The sequence below is a fragment of the Triticum aestivum genome, chromosome 7D (genome assembly GCF_018294505.1).
Source record: "Triticum aestivum cultivar Chinese Spring chromosome 7D, IWGSC CS RefSeq v2.1, whole genome shotgun sequence".
Taxonomy (NCBI): Eukaryota; Viridiplantae; Streptophyta; class Magnoliopsida; order Poales; family Poaceae; genus Triticum; species Triticum aestivum.
This window is the reverse complement of record NC_057814.1, coordinates 62815080-62842034: the sequence shown is the minus strand read 5'-3', so window position 1 is coordinate 62842034 and position 26955 is coordinate 62815080.

The window sequence follows — 26955 nt, the reverse complement described above, 5'->3', positions numbered from 1 at the left end:
CAGGTGGGGCGCCCCCACCCCCAGGGTTTCCAACCCTAGGCGCGGGGGGACGCCCATGGGGGGCACACCAGCCCACCAGGGGCTGGTTTCCCTCCCACTTCAGCCCATGGGGCCCTCCGGGATAGGTGGCCCCACCCGGTGGACCCCCGGGACCCTTCCGGTGGTCCCAGTACAATACTGATAACCCCCGAAACTTTCCTGGTGGCCGAAACTGGACTTCCTATATATAATTCTTCACCTCCGGACCATTCCGGAACTCCTCGTGACGTCCGGGATCTCATCCGGTACTCCGAACAACTTTCGGGTTTCCGCATACTAATATCTCTATAACCCTAGCGTCACCGAACCTTAAGTGTGTAGACCCTACGGGTTCGGGAGACATGCAGCCATGACCGAGAAGACTCTCCGGTCAATAACCAACAGCGGGATCTGGATACCCATGTTGGCTCCCACATGTTCCACGATGATCTCGTCGGATGAACCACGATGTCGAGGATTCAATCAATCCCGTATACAATTCCCTTTGTCAATCGGTATGTTACTTGCCCGAGATTCGATCGTCGGTATCCCAATACCTTGTTCAATCTCGTTACCGGCAAGTCTCTTTACTCGTACCGTAATGCATGATCCCGTGGCTAACTCCTTAGTCACATTGAGCTCATTATGATGATGCATTACCGAGTGGGCCCAGAGATACCTCTCCGTCACACGGAGTGACAAATCCCAGTCTCGATCCGTGTCAACCCAACAGACACTTTCAGAGATACCTGTAGTGTACCTTTATAGCCACCCAGTTACGTTGTGACGTTTGGTACACCCAAAGCACTCCTACGGCATCCGGGAGTTACACGATCTCATGGTCTAAGGACAAGATACTTGTCATTGGAAAAAGCTCTAGCAAACGAACTACACGATCTTTGCGCTATGCTTAGGATTGGGTCTTGTCCATCACATCATTCTCGTAATGATGTGATCCCGTTATCAATGACATCCAATGTCCATATTCAGGAAACCATGACTATCTGTTGATCAACGAGCTAGTCAACTAGAGGCTCACTAGGGACATGTTGTGGTCTATGTATTCACACATGTATTATGATTTCCGGATAACACAACTATAGCATGAACAATAGACAATTATCATAAACAAGGAAATATAATAATAACCATTTTATTATTGCCTCTAGGGCATATTTCCAACAGTCTCCCACTTGCACTAGAGTCAATAATCTAGTTACATTGTGATGTATCGAACACCCATAGAGTTCTGGTGTTGATCATGTTTTGCTCTAGGGAGAGGTTTAGTCAACGGATCTGCTACATTCAGGTCCGTATGTACTTTACAAATATCTATGTCTCCATTTTGAACATTTTCACGAATGGAGTTGAAGCGACGTTTGATATGCCTGGTCTTCCTGTGAAACCTGGGCTCCTTAGCATGGGCAATAGCTCCAGTGTTGTCACAGAAGAGAGTCATCGGGCCCGACGCATTGGGAATCACCCCTAGGTCGGTAATGAACTCCTTTATCCAGATTGCTTCTTGTGCTGCCTCTGAGGCCGCCATGTACTCCGCTTCACATGTAGATCCCGCCACGACGCTTTGCTTGCAACTGCACCAGCTTACTGCCCCCCCATTCAAAATATACACGTATCCGGTTTGTGACTTAGAGTCATCCAGATCTGTGTCGAAGCTAGCGTCGACGTAACCCTTTACGACGAGCTCTTCGTCACCTCCATAAACGAGAAACATATCCTTAGTCCTTTTCAGGTACTTCAGGATATTCTTGACCGCTGTCCAGTGTTCCATGCCGGGATTACTTTGGTACCTTCCTACCAAACTTATGGCAAGGTTTACATCAGGTCTGGTACACAGCATGGCATACATAATAGACCCTATGGCCGAGGCATAGGGGACGACACTCATCTTTTCTCTACCTTCTGCCGTGGTCGGGCATTGAGCCATGCTCAATTGCACACCTTGCAATACAGGCAAGAACCCCTTCTTGGACTGATCCATATTGAACTTCTTCAATATCTTGTCAAGGTACGTACTCTGTGAAAGACCAATAAGGCGTCTCGATCTATCTCTATAGATCTTGATGCCTAATATATAAGCATCTTCTCCAAGGTCCTTCATTGAAAAACACTTATTCAAATAGGCCTTTATACTTTCCAAGAATTCTATATCATTTCCCATCAACAGTATGTCATCCACATATAACATGAGAAATGCTACAGAGCTGCCACTCACTTTCTTGTAAACACAGGCTTCTCCATAAGTCTGTGTAAACCCAAACGCTTTGATCATCTCATCAAATCGAATGTTCCAACTCCGAGATGGTTGCACCAGCCCATAGATGGAGCTTGCATACCTTGTTAGCTTCTTAGGCTCGACAAAACCTTCCGGCTGCATCATATACAATTCTTCCTTAAGAAAGCCGTTAAGGAATGCCGTTTTGACGTCCATTTGCCATATCTCATAATCATAGAATGCGGCAATTGCTAACATGATTCAGACGGACTTCAGCTTCGCTACGGGTGAGAAAGTCTCATCGTAGTCAACCCCTTGAACTTGTCGATAACCCTTAGCGACAAGTCGAGCCTTATAGATGGTCACATTACCATCCGCGTCTGTCTTCTTCTTAAAGATCCATTTATTTTGCCCGAGATTCGATCGTCGGTATCCCAATACTTTGTTCAATCTCGTTACCGGCAAGTCTCTTTACTCGTACCGTAATGCATGATCCCGTGGCTAACTCCTTAGTCACATTGAGCTCATTATGATGGTGCATTACCGAGTGGGCCCAGAGATACCTCTCCGTCATACGGAGTGACAAATCCCAGTCTCGATCCGTGTCAACCCAACAGACACTTTCAGAGATACCTGTAGTGTACCTTTATAGCCACCCAGTTACGTTGTGACGTTTGGTACACCCAAAGCACTCCTACGGCATTCGGGAGTTACACGATCTCATGGTCTAAGGAAAAGATACTTGACATTGGAAAAAGCTCTAGCAAACGAACTACACGATCTTTGCGCTATGCTTAGGATTGGGTCTTGTCCATCACATCATTCTCCTAATGATGTGATCCCATTATCAATGACATCCAATGTCCATAGTCAGGAAACCATGACTATCTGTTGATCAACGAGCTAGTCAACTAGAGGCTCACTAGGGACATGTTGTGGTCTATGTATTCACACATGTATTACGATTTCCGGATAACACAATTATAACATGAACAATAGACAATTATCATGAACAAGGAAATATAATAATAACCATTTTATTATTGCCTCTAGGGCATATTTCCAACACCTTCTCCTCCGGAGGTGGATGTCTCTTTGCTTTCAACCCTTCAAAGAAGTCCTTCACTTTGGTCCGCACGATCTTCGCGTTTTCCTCCTCGGTCCTCTCGTACGGTAACTTCTCTAGAGGCTTGAGAGGTGGACCGTATCTGTATTGCCTCCCGCCTCTGGCTGTACTGCTAGACGCCGGAGCAGACGGAACGGCTGCGGCTGTCTTCTTTCGTGCTTGCTTACGAGGCAGAGGAGAAGGACTACGACGTGCCGGAGCAGCCGGGGCGGCGGCGGGTCTCTTCCGCCCTTGCTGGCGAGGCGGAGAAGGAGGAGGCTGGTGGCTGCTCGGGCGCACGGGCACAGGCGGAGAAGGAGGCGGAGTGCTGCCACACGCCGGAGAAGGAGGCTGAGTGCCCTGATCATCACTCGCCGGAGGAGGAGGCGGTGGAGGAGGCGGAGTGCCCTAACTCGCCGAAGGAGGAGGAGGAGGCGGAGGCATCCAGTTAGGAAGGTTGATGAGCTCCTTCCGCCATAGGCATGGAGTCTTCAGACAAGAACCCAGCCGTGTCTCCCCTTCACCCGTAGGGTGGTCAAGCTGGAGGTCCTCAAATCCTTCTATGATTTCATCCACCATCACCCTAGCATATCCTTCTGGAATTGGCCGGCAGTGAAAAGTTGCGCCAGGTTCAGGAGGTGCAACAGTGCCAACAGCTGCCTTGACTTTCAATTCCATCCACTGCGTCATAAGGTGGCAATGCTGAGACTCCGTGATAGCATCTACAGGGTAGCTAGCAGGAGCCGTGAAGACAAGCTCCTGAAGCAGCTCCGTGGAAGCCACGCTGCTTCTCCGCTGAGATGGCGGGGTAGCTTCGGGTGTAGCTTCAGCAGGTCGCGTGCTGCGAACTGCCTCTCGTTCCTCTACCGCTTGTACCCTTGCGTGCAGCGCCTGTAGTTGGGCCAACTCGTTTTTCTTCTTCCTCTCCTGGCGTTTGTAACCGCCTGCGTCGGGAAATTCAGCCTTCCACGAAAGGTAGCCTAGCGTGCCTCGTGTCCGTCCGGGGTGCTCAGGATTCCCGAGGGCCTCTGTGAGCTCGTCGTTCTCTCTGTCCGGAACGAACGTCCCTTGCTGCGCCTTTTCGATATACTCCTGAAGCTTCTCGATGGGTGTGTTCAGCTGCTCGTCGGTCCAAACGCACTTCCCTGTTACAGGGTCCAATTTTCCCCCAACCCCGAAGAACCAAGTCCTGCAACGGTCTGGCCAGTGTCGCGTCTCTGGTTCGATCGCTTTATCAATGAGGTCATTCTCAGCCTTGTCCCACAACGGCCGGGCTTTCAGGTAGCCACCTGACCCCGTGTGATGGTGATGCTTCTTCTTTGCAGAATTTTTCTTGTTTGTCGCTGACATCTTTGCTGCTCTCTCAGATTTTTTTTTGGTGACAAATTCGGGCCACTGATCTTTGATCTTCTCAAATTGGCCGATGAATTCTGGAGTCTTGTCTTGGTCGACAAACGATGATTTCAGCTCATTCTTCCACCTCCTGAATAGCTCAGCCATCTTCTTAAGAGCATAAGCCTTGATCATTGGCTTTTTAACTAGATTCTCCGGATCCTCCTCTGGTGGGAAGGTGAAATTTTCCTGCAGCACGGTCCAAAGATCAGCTTTCTGCCTATCGCTGACATAAGACACCTGAGAGTCTTTGTCCTTAGGCTTCAACCATTGCTCGATGCTGATCGGGATCATGTCCCTCACTAGAACCCCGCACTGAGCATTAAATTTTTGCTTGGTCCGGAGGGGTTCAATCGGTTGGCCAGCGCGATCAATTTCGATGATCGTGTACCTTTCTTCCGCGCGCAACTTTCTCTTCGGGCCTCATCTCGTTACCGAAGTGTTGCTCGATCCGGAGGGCTAGAAAAGAAGAAAAAGAAGAGAGTTAATATGTGTACATACCAAAAACAATTAATGCATCAATTAGCTATAGTCAGCACATGCTTAATTAATTAATATATATACCTGGCCGGACTCCGTTCGGTCACCGGAGCCTGCTTCTTCATCCTGTCCTTCCCCCTCCATTCGGTCACCGGAGCTGTCATCACGGTGTCCTTCGTCCTCCATTGTTTGATCATCGTCATAGCCCGCTTCTTCATCCTGTCTTTCCAGACGATCGGTGCATGTGTCGTTGAGAAAAGACAAGACGACATCACTTTCGTGTGCGATTATCTCCCCCAACACCGCTTCTTTTGCTTCGTCTCGGGGGTGCGGATCCATAGTTTCTGCAAATATTTACAACATGGCAATTATTATTCAAACATGACAGATGGATATATTAGTGGCAAATGTTGAACTAGCTAGCTAGCTAAGCACAATAAGGAATCATATTAGTGGCATGGCCTCGACGCTTCTCTAGGGTTTGGGGTGGCCTCGGCAACACTTCAAGGGTTTGGGGTGGCCTCAACAACGCTTCAAGGGGTTCGGGGTGGCCTCGACGACAACGCTCTTTTAACTTGGTAAATTTGGGTGGCCTCAAGAGAGTATGTCGATCGGGTAGGGGCGCGGCGGGAGGGGGTAGGAGACCAACATCGTTTTTTTCTAGGATTTGGGTGTCCTCGAGAGTTTTGGTCGAGCGAGAGGGCCGGGGGGGGTGCTCCCGTGGTATAAGTTATCACGCTCGAGAGGGGGTATAAATATCGACCGTCCATCACGTCGAAGTTATCTGGGAGGGAGTTATATATATCGACAACGACGACATACATAGATGGGAAAATAATGTTATCGGGGAGGGGGTATATCAACAAGGACATATCCGATAAAAAATAAGAAGACAAAGAAGAAATAAAAAGAGGAGAAGAAGAAAGGAATAGAGGAGAAGATCGAAGAAAAAAAGAAGAAAAAAAAGAGGAGAAGAAGAAAGGAATAGAGGAGAAGAAGAAAAAATAGAAAATATTCTATTTTTTCTTCTTCTCCTATATTCCTTTCTTCTTCTCCTCTTCTTATTCTTCTTTTTTCCTCTTCTTATTTATTTCTCCTCTTCTTCCTCTCCTCCTCTTCTCCTTTCTTCCTCTTCTTATTTTCGTTTTTCCTCTCCTTCTTTTTCTTCTTCTTCCTTTCCTAGCTAGATATATAAAACTTTTCTAAAAATGTAACTCTTGCATATATAAAACTTTTCCATGGATCATCATTTCTCATATATATCCATCTATAGCCACATACATATATAAATGGAAAAAAATGCTATGAACAAAAATACATATATACTTGGTAAATATTCTATGAACATCGTTTCTCATATATATCAATGCATACATCCATGGATCATCATTGCTCATATATCCATAGTCATATATACAAACTTTCTGTATATGAACAAAAAACTTTCTATGAACAAAAAACTTTCAATGAAAAAAAAAACATTTTTGACATATTTAGCACATTCTAAATTTTCCTAACTCTTTTACAACCACAAAAATTACTCCAACTTCATGACAGTACCCACACTCCATTTCACCAAAAACCTTCTGATCCATAGTTCAAAATTTTCAAATTTCATTCAAATAAATTTGAACCAGATTCAAATTCCTTGCTGAAACCTATTCCAAACCAATCCAAAAATTCTGAAATTTTGCCATCACCTTTGTCTTGCATCAGTACCTCACCACAAAAAATATCATAAATTCTAAAAATGCCCAAAGCCATCTAGCATTTGATCAAACACCCTCTATATGCACTCTTCATATATGTAAAAAAATTCTGAAATTTTAGAAAATTGGATGGTGTGTTGCTGCTGCTCCACTCCTTCTCCTCTCCTGCTCTTCAATGCGTCGGGGCCGGCGGCGACCATGGAGCAGGGGCAGAGAGCAAGGGGCGCTCGGGCGCAAGAGCGGCGCTCGATCGGGACCATGGGAAAGGGGGGAGGCTCACTTCGAGGGGGACGGCGATGGCAGGAGTCCGGCGACGAGGACGGCGGGCTCGGGGTGGCACGGGGTGACGGGGACGGCGGTCTCAGGACGGCACGCGGCAACAGGGACGATGAGGGGTGGGCTCGGGGAGGCACACGACGACGGGGACGACGAGGACGGCGGGCTCGGGGATGCCGGCGACGAGGATGGCGCGGGCTCGAGGAGGCGACGGCGTTGGCAGCGGCGGCGTAGACGGCAAGGTGGAGCAGCCTGACGGCGTCGATGAGCTCGGCATCGTCGACGGGGGGGGGGGGGGGGAGGCAACTGGCGATGAAAACTGAAATTTTTCACAAGTGTTTGTGATATAGTCCAAGCATTAGTCTCGGTTGGTGCCACCAACCGGGACTAATGCCCCATTTAGTCCCGGTTGGTACCACCAACCGGGACCAAAGGTCTCTTTTCAGCAGCCCAAAGGGCGGGAAGCGGCGGCCTTTGGTCCCGGTTGGTGGCACCAACCGGTACTAAAGGGGGGGCATTGGTACCGGTTGGTGGCATGAACCGGTACTAAAGGGGGGGCATTGGTACCGATTGGCGGCACGAACCGGTACCAATGCCCACCTTTAGTCCCGGTTTGTGCCACCAACCAGGACCAAAGGCCGCGCACAGCGCCGTGGTGGTGGGAGTTTAGTCCCACCTCGCTAGTTGAGAGGGGCACGCAGTGGTTTATAAGCCCCACTGCCGCACCCCTCTCGAGCTCCTCTCTATTGCAGGCTTACGGGCCTAATTGTCACTGCTATGCCATATGGGCCTGCTGGGCCTTCTGCGGGCCTGTAACCTGGCCCATTGATGGGTTTCTAGTCGTATTCAGGCCGTGGTGGCCCAGTAGGTGGCAATTTTTTTTATTTTTTTCCAGTTTTTTGTTTTCTTTTTTGCTTTTTTTGTTTTGTTTCTACTTACAACAAAATAATTATTTATTTTATTTTATTTTGTTTCTAATTACTTATTTATTTTATTTTATGATAATTCTTTTTGCTATTAAAGTTTCTAAAAAAAGTTCTTTATGAAAATTCTATTTGCTTTTAATGATTTTGAACAGAAAATACTTTGATAATTTTAGTTGCATGAATTTTATATAATTTTAGTAGAGGTTGCTTATAATGTTTTGAACAGAAAATACTTTGATAATTTTAGTTTCATAAATTTCATTTATGTTATTAAAGTTTTTTATTTTTTCTACTTATATATTTTATTATAGTTTATATTATTTTGTTTCTAATTACTTATTTATTTTATTTTATGATAATTCTTTTTGCTATTAAAGTTTGTAACAAAAAAGTTGTTTATGAAAATTCATGTTGCTTTTAATGATTTTGAATAGAAAATACTTTGATAATTCACCATAGTTTCGGATTTCATTCTTTTGAACTTATTTGAACTCCATAGTTTTTATGTGTTCAAAATGCACCATTCAAAGCCACATCATCAATTTTCAACCCTTTCTGACTTCATTTGTTATTTTTCGTGCATTTACTGAGTTTTTTCAGCTATAAGACCCTGAAATTTAAAAGCACTACAAATGAACTCTGGAAAGGTTGAAAGTTGGCATGGTATGATCATTTCACCCACATAGCCTGTGCAAAAAGTAAAGAGGCTTACAGCAAAAACTGGATGCACTTCATGTACAAAACAGACAATCTCTTTCGAAGTATTAGGGTTTCATACGGAAACTCGTGTGTTACAAAGGGATTTCATTTTTTGAACTTATTTGAACTCCATACTTTTTCTGTGTTCAAAATGCACCATTCGAAGCCACATCATCAATTTTCAACCCTTTCTGACTTCATTTGTTATTTTTCATGCATTTACTGATTTTTTCCAGCTATAAGACCCTGAAATTGAAAAGCACTACAAATGAACTCTGAAAAGGTTGAAAGTTGGCATGGTATCATCATTTCACCCACATAGCATGTCCAAGAAAGTAGAGAGGCTTTCGGCAAAAATTGGATGCACTTCGTGTACAAAACGGACAATCTCTTTCGAAGTATCAGGGTTCCATAAGGAAACTCGTCTGTTACAAAAGGGATTTCATTTTTTTGAACTTATTTGAACTCCATACTTTTTCTGTCTTCAAAATGCGCCATTCAAAGCCACATCATCAATTTTCAACCCTTTCCGACTTCATTTGTTATTTTTCATGCATTTACTGATTTTTTTCAGCTATAAGACCCTAAAATTGAAAAACACTACAAATGAACTCTGAAAAGGTTGAAAGTTGGCATGGTATCATCATTTCACCCACATAGCATGCGCAAGAAAGTAGAGAGGCTTACGGCAAAAACTAGATGCACTTCGTGTACAAAACGGACAATCTCTTTCAAAGTACCAGGGTTTCATACGGAAACTCGTCTGTTACAAAGGGATTTCATTTTTTTAACTTATTTGAACTCCATACTTTTTCTGTGTTCAAAATGCACCATTCAAAGCCACATCATCAATTTCAACCCTTTCTGACTTCATTTGTTATTTTTCGTGCATTTACTGATGTTTTCAGCTATAAGACCCTGAAATTGAAAAGCACTACAAATGAACTCTGAAAAGGTTGAAAGTTGGCATGGTATCATCATTTCACCCACATAGCATGTGCCAGAAAGTAGAGAGGCTTACGACAAAAACTGGATGCACTTCGTGTACAAAACGGACAATCTCTTTCGAAGTATTAGGGTTTCATACGAAAACTCGTCTATTACCACTACTGGAATCAGCTAATTTGCCATCTGCCAGCTCTTTGCCATCTGCTAGCTGACGGCAAAGAAGCTCTTTGCCATCAGCTACCCAGAAGCTGACGGCAAAGAAATGGCAGACGGCAAAGAAGCTCTTTGCCCTCTGTGGGCTCTTTGCCGTCCGCCGGCGGACGGCAAAGATTCTTTGCCGTCCGCTGGCAGACGGCAAAGAGAGAGGTGGCCCCCACCCCCCGCCCGTTTGGGAAAAACTTAACGCCCCACCTCTTTGCCGTCTGCCAGCAGACGGCAAAGAGGAGACTACCTAACGGCCCGTACCCCCCCCCCCCGCCGGTTACTCTTTGTTCTCTCCCTCTCTCTCCTCGCCGATGCGCACTACATCCCACCACACATCCCACCCCACCACCGCCGCCGCCGCTCGCCGCGCGCCGCCGCCCCCAGCACTCGCCGCCGCCCCGGCCCCACCGCCCCGGGGCCCTGCCGCCCCACCGCCCCGTCGCCCCCCCGCCCCGGGGCCCCGTCGCCCCGGCGCCCCACCGCCCCGGGCCCGGCACCGCCGCCCCAGGCCGCCCCGCACCTCTCCTCCACCGGCCACCTCCTCCACCGCCCCGCTCCCCTCCTCCACCGGCGACCTCCTCCACCGGCCCTGCCTCAGGTGAGCTCTACCCCTTTTTTTTCCTTTTTTGTGTTTTTTTAGTTTTAGGTTTAGTTTTAGTTTAGTTTTAGGTCCGCAAACAACACACTAAAAAAAGTTCGAACATAAAGTCTAGTTCGTACATAAATACTAAAAAAACTACTCGGCGTCGCTATCGAGGTCAATCACGGCCGGGCCGTTGCCGCCGTCATCGTCGCTGCTGGACCGGTTCGCGATGTCGTCCCAGTCCACCGGGACGTCGTCCGAATCCTCTTCCTCCTCCGCCGCCGGCGCCTGCTGCCACTCCGGCGGCACCTGCTGCCACTCCAGCGGCGCCATCGCCGCCTGCTGCGCCGCCTCCTCCTGGGCCTCTAGCGCCGCCGCCGCCGCGGCCTCCTCCGCTGACTGCGCCAGGATCGCGAGGAGCCCGGGCGTGTCCTCCGGGTCGCCGTCCTGCTGGAGCGCCGCCTGCTCCAGCGGGGTCACAATGTCGGCCGGGGCTGCTGGGGCGGGGGTGGGAGCGGGTGCCCTGCGTGGCTGGGAGGGCCCGGCTGCACCAGAGAGATCACCGACAGGGAGCCCTCGGGCGGCGCGCTTGAAGGCGCCAATGACGTCGTCGAACTGCTTGCCCTTCCAAAAATGGCGGGGGCCCTTCCGGTTGTAGCGTCCCCCGGGGTGCGCGCGAAGTTCTGCCGGCGTCGCCGGTACGCCCTGCGTGGGGAATCCGTCCGCGGAGATCCTCCACGGCCGCGGCACCTTCGCCGCCGGCGGCACGTAGAGGCAGAACCGAGCGAGGTCCTCCGTCTGCCCCAACGTGAGGCTCGACGGCCAGTGGCCGCCCGGTGCCGCGCCGTCGGAGTCCGAGTCGCTGGACGCCATCCCGCGAAGAGAACGCGCGTGTGAAGAGGGAGAGGAGGGATGGACGGGCGGTGTGACCAAACTCGCCGCGCAGGGCGGGTTTTATAGCGCCGGGAATTAATGTGGCAGGGAGGCGCCGGGCCGCGGAAGACGAGATGGCGGCGCGCGGAAGACGAGATGGCGGCGTGCGGAAGACGAGATGGCGGCGCGCGGAAGACGAGATGGCGGCGTTGACCGCGAGGCATCGGGGCACGCGGGGCAGGCGAGGCGGCAGGCGTGCAGCGCGGCAGCGGGAAGCGGGGGGCAGGAGGCGTCGGGGCACGCGGGGCACGCGAGGCGGCAGTGGGCAGCGGGGGGCAGGCGGCAGCGCCTCAGCGGGGGCGGCCGACGCGACGCGACGCGGCGGCCGAGGCGGAACTGGCGCCGCAGGCCGAGGCGGAAGCGGGGGCGGCCGATGCGGCGGGCGAGGCGGAAGCTGACGGCAAAGTCACTAGAAAGTTTGCCGTCCGCGGCGGACGGCAAAGGCCTGCCGTTAGCCACTTAACGGACTGAGAGCACAATTATTGCCGTCTGCTCTCTTTGCCGTCCACGGCAGACGGCAAAGGGCCTTTGCCGTCAGCCGCCAGGAAGCAGATGGCAAAGCAGCTGTTTACCGTAGCCTACTTTGCCGGAGCCTTTTGCCGTCCGCGGCTGACGGCAAAGGCCTTTGCCGTCCGCCATGGCAGACGGCAAAATAGCTGATTCCTGTAGTGTACAAAAGGGATTTCATTTTTTTGAACTTATTTGAACTCCATACTTTTTCTGTGTTCAAAATGCACCATTCAAAGCCACATCATCAATTTTCAACCCCTTCTGACTTCATTTGTTATTTTTCATTCATTTACTGATTTTTTTTCAGCTATAAGACCCTGAAATTGAAAAGCACTACAAATGAACTCTGAAACGGTTGAAAGTTGGCATGGTATGATAATTTCACCCACATAGCATGTGCAAGAAAGTAGAGAGGCTTACGGCAAAAACTGGATGCACTTCGTGTACAAAACGGACAATCTCTTTCGAAGTATCAGGGTTTCATACGGAAACTCGTCTGTTACAAAATTTCATTTTTTTTGAACTTATTTGAACTCCATACTTTTTCTGTGTTCAAAATGCACCATTCAAAGCCACATCATCAATTTTCAACCATTTCTGACTTCATTTGTTATTTTTCATGCATATACTGATTTTTTCCAGCTATAAGACCCTGAAATTGAAAAGCACTACAAATGAACATTGATAGAAAGTGACAAATTAATAGTAGTTCATCATCACATTAAAACCAAAGTACATACATAGTTCAAATTGAACAACATATAGCTCTCCAGAGCATCTAGTTAAACCATACATTGAAACTATGTAAAACCTTTCAATGCGACAACAAATGCGATCATAATCACAACTAAGGTAACAATTGATCCAACGGCATAATGATACCAAGACTCGGTATGAATGGCATATTTTCTAATCTTTCTAATCTTCAACCGTATTGCATCCATCTTGATCTTGTGATCATCGACGACATCCGCAACATGCAACTCCAATATCATCTTCTCCTCCTCAAATTTTTTTATTTTTTCCTTCAAGTAATTGTTTTCTTCTTCGACTAAATTTAACCTCTCGACAATATGGTCGGTTGGAATTTTCGGTTCAACCACCTCCTACATAAATAAAATCTATGTCATGTTGGTCGGCAAAATTGTCATAGACAATAAATGTACCAAATAGTTATAAAAACATAATATATACCACATCCGAATCATAGACAGGACGAGGGCCGATGTGGCGGATACCAGAACCATCGCACTATATAATAACAAGGAATAATAAAAGTAAGAAAATTAGACAAGTATCTATCTCAATTAAGAATTTTTTTCTTTCAGAAAGAAGATAAGAACAAGAGGCTCACCACGGTGGTGCCGGCGACGAGATCGGCGCGGGCGATCAACGGCGGTGAAGACGGGGACGGGACGTGACGGACTGCTAAACCTAGAAAAATCTCGAGGAAAATGGAGCTCGGAGGTCGAGTTTCGAGAGAAGAAATATTAACTAGTGTGGCTCGGACATTTCATCGAACACCTCATGTGCCTAGGAAGTGAGCTAGAGCACCCAAATGCCCTCCCCTCGCCGGCCAGCAAAAAACAGAGCAGGGTGGAGTGCTCTGCTCGCTGGCGATGGGCTATATATAGGCAAATCATTTGTCCCGGTTCGTGGCTAGAACCGGGACCAATGGTTATGGGCCAGGAGCGAGGCCCATTGGTCCCGGTTCGTTCCTAGAACCGGGACAAATGGGTCCAGACAAACCGGGACCAAACCCCGCGATGCCCCGGCCGGCCACCTGGGCTCACGAACCGGGATGAATGCACCCGTTGGTCCCGGTTTGTATAAGAACCGGGACTAATGGGCTGGCCAGGCCCGAACGAAAGCCCCTTTTTCTACTAGTGTGAGTTTGTTAACAAGACTTGATCAACCTTGTTAGTGGATTCCTTTTGATGAGCATGAAATGGATGAAACTAGAAGGCACAACCTTCTATACCCTCTCTTTACGTTCTGTTATTTAGTTGAAATAAAGTAAAAATAGTATTTTTCCATCCGTTTTCTGATTTATCGGTGTAATATAAAAATACCCTGAAAATAAAAGTTCTCCAAATGCCCTGAAAATGGAATATGATTTTTCTAGAAAATTTGAGAATATCTGGCACGGAGAACACAGTAGGGGGAGCAAGCACCTGAACACGAGGGTCCAGGGCGCGCCCCCTGCCTCGTGGGCCCATGGTGGCTTCCCTCCACTTATTCCTGCACCCACACACTTCTTCTTCCTCCCAAAAAAATCACCATCCAGCTCAAGCACGAGTTCTAGCTCATTTTGCTGCGATTTTTGATCTCCTTGCTCAAAGCACCTCTCACAAAACTGCTTGGGGGGATTGTTCCTTGGTATGTGACTCCTCCATTGGTCCAATTAGTTTTTGTTCTAGTGCTTTATTCATTGCTATTTTGTGCTGCCTAGGTGACCATGTTCTTGAGCTTGCATGTCAAATTTATATGGTTCCAAGTAGCTCTAATGCATGATATATTCTCTAGGCACTTGTAGGAGTAGTTGCTATCAATTTTATTGAGATTGGTTCACTTTTATTTGAAGTTAGTAAAAATTTCAGAAATTTTTCAGAGGAAGAAATATGCTTAGGAAAATGTACCAAGGTGGTTCTTCAAGGAAGCAAGGACCCAGGCTTGCAATGCGTGATGCTGACGATGAGCCACCAAGGGACGCTCCAGTGCGTCCTTGTGAATGGCCTTCAGAAAACTTTATGGATCGAGCGGGAATCAAGGAAGAATTTAACGCATATTTGCGTAACGCTGATCTTGTGAGCTTCGAGGAAGAAAAGTGCTGCCAGTACCACTATCTCACTAGTTCTTTTGTTTGGAGGTTTGAATTTTCATCTTCACGTAATTCTCCAACTGTCCTGTTTGATCTTTATGAAAAATCTTATACGATGGACTTAGAGGATTTTACCACTGCTTGCAAACTTCCACAATGGGGTAGTGCTAGTGAACCTCGCAAATCTGAATTTAGAAATTTTCTTGCCAGTATAACTGTTGGGGAATCTAGAGATATAGCACAAGCTACCATAGGGAGCATTCATTTTCCTGCTATACATTATTTTGCTCTCTTCATAGGTAGGTGCATAAATGGTAAAGATGAAGCATGTCATATGTGTGTCCCTGACCTCAGTATTCTTAGGAGTGATGTGTTAGGAGACAAATCTTATAATTTGGGAGCCATTGTTGCACGTAGGTTGCATAATAATAGAATTAATGGAGACTTCTTCGGTGGAATTTATGCAACCCGCTTAGCTGATTTTCTTGGTGTAACCATGCGTAATGATGATATTGAATTGCCTCCTGCTTACCTAGACTTTAATGTTATGGTTGACCACTAGTTTGTTGAGAGGAATGAATCACCTCTCCAGTATCGCTTAATCTTTGACAGAGGTCGTGCTGTCCGTATTACTCTCCCTGCTCCTGCTGTAGCGACCAGACCTCAAATGGCCTGTGCTGCTGTGCACCAGTGTCATCCCTGGATCAGTAATGCTGACACGCACAGTACAAATGGAGGATTTATAACAGAGTAGCAATCACACAATTATTACATCGAATATCTCCAAAGAGATTAAGTATGATAAACATGGCTTAAGGCCATCTAATAACGATAACAGCGGAAGACTTGGAAGATAAGTGAGTCCATCAACTCCAGCGGCATCACTGAGTATAAGACCACGACCTAAAGCACCTTACTCGTCGTCTGAAAAGTCTGCAACATGAAACGTTGCAGCCCGAAAACGGGTCAGCACATAGAATATGCTGGCAAGGTAACACATAGAGAGCAATGAACAGTAATAATGCTATACTACATGCATATAGGCTGGTGGAAAGCTCTATGGTTACAGTTTTGCGAAAAGCCAATTTTATCCTACTGCAAAGGAATAGATTTTATTTAACTATCATGGTGGTTGAAACATTGAGAAGGTACCTCCAACTCAATCCCAATTAAGTGTCATCATTAACCCAACAAAATTAATTATAAGTATCATGGTGACGAGATTCAATTGATAATCCAGGTACTAGATACTCAAGTTGTCCATAACCGGGGACACGGCTAATCATGATCAGTTTGTATACTCTGCAGAGGTTTGCGCACTTTTCACCACAAGACTTGATCGCCTCCGCTTGATTCTCGCACTGCATGGTGTTTGAGAAACGGATGACCGAGACACAGTCTTTCAGAAACAATCACTCTTTACTCTGGATGGACCGGTACACCTACTTTCCCCTACATCTGCTAGTCCACCTCTTCAAGAGATCCTGTAACCTACTCAGCTATGCTAGAGCCCATAATAGCTTGTGGCTGCACACGGAAGTGTCTAGCATGAATAATCTTATGATCCCTTTGAGCCTGGGTGGCGGACCTTATACATACAGACAACACTGGGTTCTCCAGGTGCCTCAATCCACCCAGATGTGAGTTTTAGTTGCCACCTTAAGTTGAACCATTATTAACAATCTCACATCTGTCATGAATTTCACTCAAACCCAATCCACGTCTACGAGCATAGCATGGCAATAATAATAGCAACGTAGAAGTAACTCCCAAGGGTTTGATAATAAAACAGGTAATAGGTACTACCTCAACTACTTCCCAATACCCACAATTTAATTAGATCCTAATCATGCAATGTTTGAGGAATAGATCTAATGCAATAAAAACTGGGTATGAACGGGGTATGATCAAAGTGTTACTTGCCTTGCTGATGATCCGCAAAACCTACCGATTCGAAGTAACAAGCGACACACTCCGGGTACTCTATCGCAAACAAACAAGCATACAATCAGTACTCAACTAATGCACAGGTAAAACTCGAACGAAAGATCCAACCAGAAAGTTCAACTTAAGAACTCCGGTTTGCAAAAAGAATCAACTCGAAAGAAGCAACGAAAGTCAAACGGCGAAAGAAAGAAACTTCGTTTGCTAATCTGGATCTAGGTCAAATTTTACTATAGCAAAAACTTGTTTGAGTAGGTTAAACGGAAAAAGAATTTCGAGACGAAACTCTAGGCGCTTGAATCGCCTGATTCCGATAAACGAGCGAGAAGTTAAACAGAATCGAAAATTCGATCAGAAATCAAATCTGAGAAAATAACGAGAAAATCTGAATAAAAAGAAAAACGGACGAACGGTTAAATAACGGACGTTCGTTAACAGAGGAAAACCGACGAACGCGTTCGTTAAAATGAACGGTTCGGTGAACGCTCGCAAAATAAGAAAACCAAAAAAACCGATCTAGGGTTTTTTTTTAAAAAACGAAGGGTTTTTTTTTACAGAAAACCGGTCAACGACGGAAAACGGCCGGCGGCAGTACCTCGACGGCGGGCTCCGGCGAGTGGCTCCGGCGGGGCGGGCTCGGCGGCAGGGTGCGGGGCTCGGGGAGGCGGCGAGGGGCGGCGGCTTCGGGGCTCCTCCGGTGGCGGCGGCGGGCGAGGCAACCGGTGCCGGCGGCGGGCGAGATGCGTGCGGCGGCGGCGATGTCGGCGGCGGCGGGGCTCCTCCGGCGGCGGTGATGAGGAAAGAGAGGGGGGGTCCTATTTATGGAAGGGGGGGTCCGAGGTGCTTGGGGAAGGGGGCACCCGAGGCGGCGGCGGCGTCGTGGCCATGGCGGACTCCGGCGGCGGCGTCGTGGGGAGAGAGGAGAGGCCGCGGGCGGGCCGTCGGCTGGGCCTTTGCCCGGTCGGCGCGGGCGTTTTTTTAAATAAGTTCCACGTAAATATTGCGTAGAAAAATAAATAAAAATCAGAAAAATATGAAATAAATTTTCCCCATCTAGTTAGAAAATCTAGAATAGGGTGAACATTTTTAAAATCAAAAATAAATATTTGAAAATATGCAATATTTTAATGCAATAAAAATTGCAAATAAAATCCAAATAAATTCCAACTAATGTTTTTAACATTTTTCCTCCAGTATTTCAATTGTTTTGGAGAAGTCATATTTTCTCCTCTCGTTTATTTAAAATGAAATATTTTTCCGGAGAGAAAAATAATTAAAACCAAAATCCTCGTTTTTGAAAAATCAAATATGAAAATTCGAGAAAATCCCCAACTCTCTCCGAGGGTCCTTGAGTTGCTTAGGATTTATCGAGGATTTGCCAAAATGCAATAAAACGTGATATGCAATGATGATCTATGTATAACATACCAAATTGAAAATTTGGGATGTTACAAACCTACCCCCCTTAAGATGAATCTCGCCCTCGAGATTCGGGTTGGCTAGAAAACAGGTGGGAGTGGTTTTTCCGTAGATCTTCCTCTCGCTCCCAGGTGGCTTCATCTTCTGTGTGGTGACTCCACTGAACTTTGCAAAACTTGATAACCTTGCTGCGGGTAACTCGGCTGGCATACTCGAGAATCTTAACTGGTTTCTCCTCATAAGTCAAATCACTTTCCAACTGAATCGCTTCCAGTGGCACAGTATCTCTCAGCGGTATCTCAGCCATCTCTGCGTGGCACTTCTTCAACTGTGAAACATGAAATACATCATGTACTCCAGACAATCCTTCGGGCAATTCCAGCTTGTAGGCAACTTCTCCCATACGTTCCAATACTCTGTATGGTCCGATAAAACGGGGCGCTAACTTTCCCTTAACTCCAAAGCGCTTCACTCCTCGAAGGGGTGATACTCGAAGATACACTCTGTCTCCGACTTCGTGAACTGTCTCTTTTCGTTTAGAATCAGCATAACTCTTCTGCCTGGACTGGGCTACCTTGAGTCTATCGCGAATCAACCTTACTTTCTGTTCAGACTCCTTAATCAAATCTGGTCCAAACAACTGACGGTCGCCAACTTCGTCCCATAACAATGGTGTTCTACACCTCCTTCCGCACAAAGCTTCGAAAGGGGCCATCTTCAAACTGGTTTGATAACTGTTGTTATACGAAAACTCCGCATATGGCAAATTGTCGTCCCAACTAGATCCATAATCTAGTGCACATGCTCTCAACATGTCCTCCAAAATCTGGTTGACTCTCTCGGTCTGTCCATCTGTCTGTGGGTGAAATGCTGCACTAAATTCCAGCCTGGTTCCCAATGTTTCATGTAACTGCTTCCAAAACTTCGAGGTAAATTGGGTTCCTCTGTCTGATACAATGGTCCTCGGAATTCCATGCAAACATACTATCCTGGTCATGTATATCTTGGCCAACTTAGCACTGGTGTAAGTGGTCTTCACTGGAATAAAATGAGGCACTTTCGTCAATCGATCAACTACAACCCATATCGAGTCATAGCCTGAACGAGTCCGGGGTAATCCTGTGATAAATCCATGCCTATTTTATCCCACTTCCATTCGGGTATTGGCAATGGTTGCAGCAATCCTGCTGGCTTCTGATGCTCTGCCTTCACTCTCTGACATACATCACAAACTGCTACATACTCCGCAATATCCTTCTTCATTCCGGTCCACCAGAAAGTATTCTTCAAATCCAAATACATCTTGGTATTCCCTGGGTGAATCGAGTATGGTGAATCATGGGCTTCTTGCAAAATCAACTTTCTGATCTCCGGATCATTTGGCACATATACGCGGTCCTCAAACCATAAGGTATCGTGCTCATCCTCACGAAATCCCTTAGCTTTTCCTTTGCTCATCTTCTCCTTTATCTCTTTAATCTCCTTGTCTGTCTTCTGAGCTTCTCTGATTCTTTCCATCAAGGTAGACTGAATCTCCAATGTCGCTAAATAGCCTCTTGGGACTATCTCCAAACATAGCTCGCGTAGATCCTCGGCTAACTCCTGAGGTAACTCTCCTGTCATGAGGGTGTTGATATGGCTCTTGCGGCTCAACGCGTCTGCTACTACGTTAGCCTTTCCAGGGTGATAATGCAATCTCATATCATAGTCCTTGATAAGCTCCAACCATCTCCTCTGTCTGAGATTTAACTCCTTCTGCGTGAAAATGTACTTCAAACTCTTGTGATCCGTGTACACCTCACAATGGTTTTCGATGAGAAAATGTCTCCATGTCTTCAATGCATGCACCACGGCTGCTAATTCCAAATCATGCGTAGCATAATTCTTCTCATGGGGTTTAAGTTGTCGTGAAGCATATGACACAACTCTTCCTTCCTGCATAAGCACTGCTCCAAGTCCTCGACGAGAAGCGTCGCAATAAACTTCATAATCCTTGCGTTGATCTGGCAGAATCAACACTGGTGATGTAACCAATCGTTTCTTCAACTCTTGGAAACTAGCTTCACATTCCTCAGTCCAATTGAATTTGGTGTCCTTCTTCAATAGCTCAGTCATGGGCTTAGCAATCCTTCGAGAAATTCTCGATAAATCTCCGGTAGTATCCTGCAAGTCCAAGAAAACTCCGGATTTCTCCAACTGTCGTGGGTGATTCCCAACTTGTCACTGTGTCAACCTTGGCAGGGTCTACTGCTATTCCTTCTCCAGAAATAACATGTCCAAGGAATCCAACTTCCTTCAGCCAAAACTCACATTTGCTGAACTTGGCATATAACTAATGTTCTCTGAGCTTCTCAAGTACCAATCGCAAATGCTCCTCATGCTCTTCTTCATCCTTGGAAAAGATTAAAATATCATCAATGAACACCACGACGAACTTATCCAAAAACTCCATAAACACTTTGTTCATCAGGTTCATGAAATAGGCAGGTGCGTTAGTCAGTCCAAATGACATAACGGTATACTCATACAATCCATATCTGGTGGTAAATGCTGTCTTGGGTATATCCTGCTCTCGAATCTTTAACTGATGGTATCCTGATCGTAGATCGATCTTGGAAAATACTTTAGCTCCTTGTAGGCGGTCAAACAAATCATTGATCATCGGCAGTGGGTACTTGGTTTTGATGGTCACTTCATTCAATCCTCGGTAATCAACAACCATCCTCAGCGATCCATCTTTCTTCTCCACTAGAAGTACTAGTGATCCCCAAGGTGACGAACTTGGGCGAATATAGCCTTTATCCAGTAACTCCTTGATCTGCTTCTTAATTTCCTCCAAATCCTTTGCGGGCACCCTGTACGGTCTCTTAGATATTGGCCCTGTGCCTGGCAAAAGTTCAATCAAAAACTCAATGTCCCTATCTGGTGGCATGCCTGGCAACTCTTCTGGAAATACATCCGGATAATCCTTCACCACTGGTACTTCCTCCTATACAACTCCTGATAAGGAATTCACTTGAGTCCTCTTCGGCATATGCCTGGATACATACTTGATCCTTTTTCCTTCTGGGGTGGTAAGCAAAATCGTCTTGTTGGCACAATCGATGTTTCCTCCATACAACGATAGCCAATCCATTCCCAGAATCACATCCAAACCTTGCGATTCCAAAACAATGAGGTCTGAGGGGAAAACATGCCTACCAATGGCCAATGGTATCTGAAAACATCCTTGAGTGGCCATATACTCTGCTCCTGGCGAGGTTACTAACATAGGGCTTTTGAGAACTTGGGTGGACATCTTAAACTTGTTTACGAATCCCCTTGATATGTAGGAATGCGATGCACCAGTATCGAAAAGAACAGTTGCAGTAAATGACTTAACCAAAAACTTACCTATTACTGCATCAGGTTGAGCTTCAACCTCCTCCACGCTCACGTGGTTCACATGTCCTTTGTTGAACGGGTTCGGCTTCTTCCCAGAGCTTCCATTGCCATTTCCATTTAGAGCTTCGGGACAATCGGTAGCATAATGTTCAGTCTTCTGGCACTTGAAACAAGTAATGTGACTTAGATCCCTCTTGGTTGGGGTAGATGGGTTGGTGTGGTTCTGTCTATTTCCTCCTCCATTCCCATTACCATTCTTGGAGCCATTATGGTTGTGTGAGCTACCTCCTCCATGGGTATGCTGAAACTGTCCTCCCGGCTTCGGGGTAAATCGTGGCTTCTGCTGGGCTCCAGAATTGTACTTCCCTTGTCCGTACTTCCTCTTACGGTTTTCAATCTGCTGTTGCTTCCCTTCAATCATTAGAGCACTACCTACCAGCTCCTGGTAGTTGTTGAAAGTTGCTACCATCAACTGCATACTCAGCTCATCATTCAATCCTTCCAGAAACTTCTCCTGCTTGGCAGCATCCGTAGCAACGTCATCTGGTGCATAACGTGCTAACTTACTGAAATCCTCCACATACTGGCCTACAGTGCGTCCTCCTTGGTGTAGGTTACGAAACTCACGCTTCTTCATAGCCATAGCTCCTGCTGAAACATGAGCTGTACGAAAAGCTTGCTGAAACTGGTCCCATGTGACAGTGTCAATAGGGTGCGTGGCTGTATAATTCTCCCACCATGATGCTGCGGGTCCATCAAGCTGATGTGCGGCAAAACGCACTCTTTCCGCATCTGTGCATCCTGCAGTGGTCAACTCCCTTCCAACTTTGCGGAGCCAATCATCTGCAACAATCGGCTCGGTGCTACTGGAAAACACCGGCGGGTTTAACCTTAAGAAACGGGCTAGGTGGTCAACAGGTGGTGGTGGCGGTGGGTTGTTGTTGTTGTTGTTGTTGTTGTTGCCTTGGTTCTGAACTAACACTTGCATCAGGGCATTCTGTTGCTGAATCAACTGGGTGATCTCTGGCGGGAAAACAAATCCGGTGTCGCGTCTCGGAGGCATCTGATAGGTTTAGAAAAGATGAGAGTTAAGAATAGAATGAGGTCTAGAGAGAAAACACTACCCATATGCTCATGAGACAAATTCAATCAATATCACTCAATCAATCCAAACAAGGCAAAACAATCGATCTAACTAGCGTTACAAAGTGCTTGAACTATTAAATGGGGGAAAACTACTACTGATAGGCTGGTCTACTAAAAATTCTGATCCGTTGAAGACTCCATGATATCTGCTCCAGCTTCATAAATCCATTCGTCTTCACTTGGTTCCGAGTCGGTGTCGTCGATGATGATGTAGTTATCCGGACAAGTGCATTCGTCGACTTCTGTTTTTGGCACTGGATTTCCCACGAATGCTCCGATCTTATTCTCCAGGTCGTCAATCTTCCCGACTAGTGCGTTGATTTCCTCCAAATAATCTTCGCGTGTAGTCTTGAGTTCTTCTTAGAGTTCCTCGATCTTCGTGAATGCCTTCTTCAGTTCCTCCTTGTCCGTGCACATCTGGTTCTCCTGGCGTCGAATATGTTGGTTCTGTTCCTGGATGAAAGCTGCAATTGATCCATCCTTCTTGGTCTTGATCATCTCCCATTGCGTGTCTCGACGTCCACAAATCTGGTAAATTGTATCCTTAAGCTCCTGGTGGTAGACTTATCCAATGCGTCCCATGGCGATATGTGCGGCCATGCTCTTCCCTAAACTCCAAGTTGGTGCTTCGAAAACCAATCTCATGGGTTCCGTAATTGGCGCAAACGTTCTTCCTGGAATGATAACTTGAATCTTCCAGCTCTCCTCTTCAGGTAAAGTGGCGTTGTAGGTTCCGGTGATGCTTGGTATTCCTATGTTCAAGTACTTGGTGACTTCCTTCAAATGTCGTCCAAACGGCGTGTCTTCATCTGGTTGCATGAACTTGCTCCTTGCGTTCGCCATTCCTAAAAGAGTAGAAAGTGGAGAGGAGTCAGAAATGAGAAGAGAGAAGCTTTCTAGGGCTTAAGCTTAGTGGTCGTGTCCTACAGTCAGCGTGTGCTCTGATACCAACTTTGTAGCGACCAGACCTCAAATGGCCTGTGCTGCTGTGCACCAGTGTCATCCCTGGATCAGTAATGCTGACACGCACAGTACAAATGGAGGATTTATAACAGAGTAGCAATCACACACTTATTACATCGAATATCTCCAAAGAGATTAAGTATGATAAACATGGCTTAAGGCCATCTAATAACGATAACAGCGGAAGACTTGGAAGATAAGTGAGTCCATCAACTCCAGCGGCATCACTGAGTATAAGACCACGACCTAAGGCACCTTACTCGTCGTCTGAAAAGTCTGCAACATGAAACGTTGCAGCCCGAAAACGGGTCAGCACATAGAATATGCTGGCAAGGTAACACATAGAGAGCAATGAACAATAATAATGCTATACTACATGCATATATGGCTGGTGGAAAGCTCTATGGTTACAGTTTTGCGAAAAGCCAATTTTATCCTACTGCAAAGGAATAGATTTTATTTAACTATCATGGTGGTTGAAACATTGAGAAGGTACCTCCAACTCAATCCCAATTAAGTGTCATCATTAACCCAACAAAATTAATTATAAGTATCACGGTGATGAGATTCAATTGATAATCCAGGTACTAGATACTCAAGTTGTCCATAACCGGGGACACGGCTAATCATGATCAGTTTGTACACTCTGCAGAGGTTTGCGCACTTTTCACCACAAGACTCGATCGCCTCCGCTTGATTCTCGCACTGCATGATGTTTGAGAAACGGATGACCGAGACACAGTCTTTCAGAAACAATCACTCTTTACTCTGGATGGACCGGTACACCTACTTTCCCCTACATCTGCTAGTCCACCTCTTCAAGAGATCCTGTAACCTACTCAACTATGCTAGAGCCCATAATAGCTTGTGGCTGCACACGGAAGTTTCTAGCATGAATAATCTTATGATCCCTTTGAGCCTGGGCGGCGGACCTTATACATACAGACAACACTGGGTTCTCCAGGTGCCTCAATCCACCCAGATGTGAGTTTTAGTTGCCACCTTAAGTTGAACCATTATTAACAATCTCACATCTGTCATGAATATCACTCAAACCCAATCCACGTCTACGAGCATAGCATGGCAATAATAAAAGCAACGTAGAAGTAACTCCCAAGGGTTTGATAATAAAACAGGTAATAGGTACTACCTCAACTACTTCCCAGATACCCACAATTTAATTAGATCCTAATCATGCAATGTTTGAGGAATAGATCTAATGCAATAAAAAACTGGGTATGAACGGGGTATGATCAAAGTGTTACTTGCCTTGCTGATGATCCGCAAAACCTAGCGATTCAAAGTAACAAGCGGCACACTCCGGGTACTCTATCGCAAACAAACAAGCATACAATCAGTACTCAACTAATGCACAGGTAAAACTCGAATGAAAGATCCAACCAGAAAGTTCAACTTAAGAACTCCGGTTTGCAAAAAGAATCAACTCGAAAGAAGCAACGAAAGTCAAACGGCGAAAGAAAGAAACTTCGTTTGCTAATCTGGATCTAGGTCAAATTTTACTGTAGCAAAAACTTGTTTGAGTAGGTTAAACGGAAAAAGAATTTCGAGACGAAACTCTAGGCGCTTGAATCGCCTGATTCCGATAAACGAGCGAGAAGTTAAACAGAATCGAAAATTCGATCAGAAATCGAATCTGAGAAAATAACGAGAAAATCCGATGAAAAAGAAAAACGGACGAACGGTTAAATAACGGACGTTCGTTAACAGAGAAAAACCGACGAACGCGTTCGTTAAAACGAACGGTTCGGTGAACGCTCGCAAAATAAGAAAACCGAAAAAAAAACCGATCTAGGTTTTTTTTAAAACGAAGGGTTTTTTTTTACAGAAAACCGGTCAACGACGGGAAAACGGCCGGCGGCAGTTACCTCGACGGCGGGCTCCGGCGAGGGGCTCCGGCGGGGCGGGGCTCGGCGGCGGGGTGCGGGGCTCGGGGAGGCGGCTCCGGGGCTCCTCCGGCGGCGGCGGCGGGCGAGGCAACCGGCGGCGGCGGCGGGCGAGATGCGGGCGGCGGCGGGGCTCCTCCGGCGGCGGTGGTGAGGAAAGAGAGGGGGGGTCCTATTTATGGAAGGGGGGGTCCGAGGTGCTTGGGGAAGGGGGCACCCGAGGCGGCGGCGGCGTCGTGGCCATGGCGGACTCCGGCGGCGGCGTCGTGGGGAGAGAGGAGAGGCCGCGGGCAGGCCGTCGGCTGGGCCTTTGGCGCAGTCGGCGCGGGCGTTTTTTTTTAAATAAGTTCCACGTAAAATATTGCGTAGAAAAATAAATAAAAATCAGAAAAATATGAAATAAATTTTTCCCGTCTAGTTAGAAAATCTAGAATAGGGTGAACATTTTTAAAATCAAAATAAATATTTTGAAAATATGCAATATTTTTAATGCAATAAAAATTGCAAATAAAATCCAAATAAATTCCAAATAATGTTTTTAACATTTTTCCTCCAGTATTTCAATTGTTTTGGAGAAGTCATATTTTCTCCTCTCATTTATTTAAAATGAAATATTTTTCCGGAGAGAAAAATAATTAAAACCAAAATCCTCGTCTTATCATTTGATGAAAATCAAATATGAAAATTCGAGAAAATCCCCAACTCTCTCCGAGGGTCCTTGAGTTGCTTAGGATTTATCGAGGATTTGCCAAAATGCAATAAAACATGATATGCAATGATGATCTATGTATAACATACCAAATTGAAAATTTGGGATGTTACACCTACCTTCTTTGATTATCAGGCAAAAGGAAGATATGTTATTACCAGAGAGGAGGCACATGAGTACGAGAGGAGGGCGGAGGCAGCTGGCCACCACGCTGCAGCTCAGGAGGCGATAGCCGCTGCATCTCAGTACGACCCCGGCTACAACTATGGATATCCGCCAGGCCACCCGTGGCAATAAACCAACTTAGGCCAAAAGCCTAAGCTTGCGGGAGTACGTATTTCCCACCGACATTACATTCATGTTCACACATACTCATTGCTAGATGTCGGTGCTCATACTCTTTCATTGTAATATCCGTGCTACTTTATTTTCTTTTTCTTGCTTTCTTCTTGTGTGTTTGTTAAATCTTAAGAAAAACAAAAAAAATTAGTGTAGTTTTAAGTTAGTTTACTTTTCTTGCTGTAGTAGTAATAATTAAAAAGAAAACCCAAAAAGATTTCCTGTTCTTCTTTTTGCTTGTTGGGAGCTTTCGCGTGTAAATAGTTTTATTTATTTTCTTTTCTTGGGGGTCGATAGGAGAAGACCATAA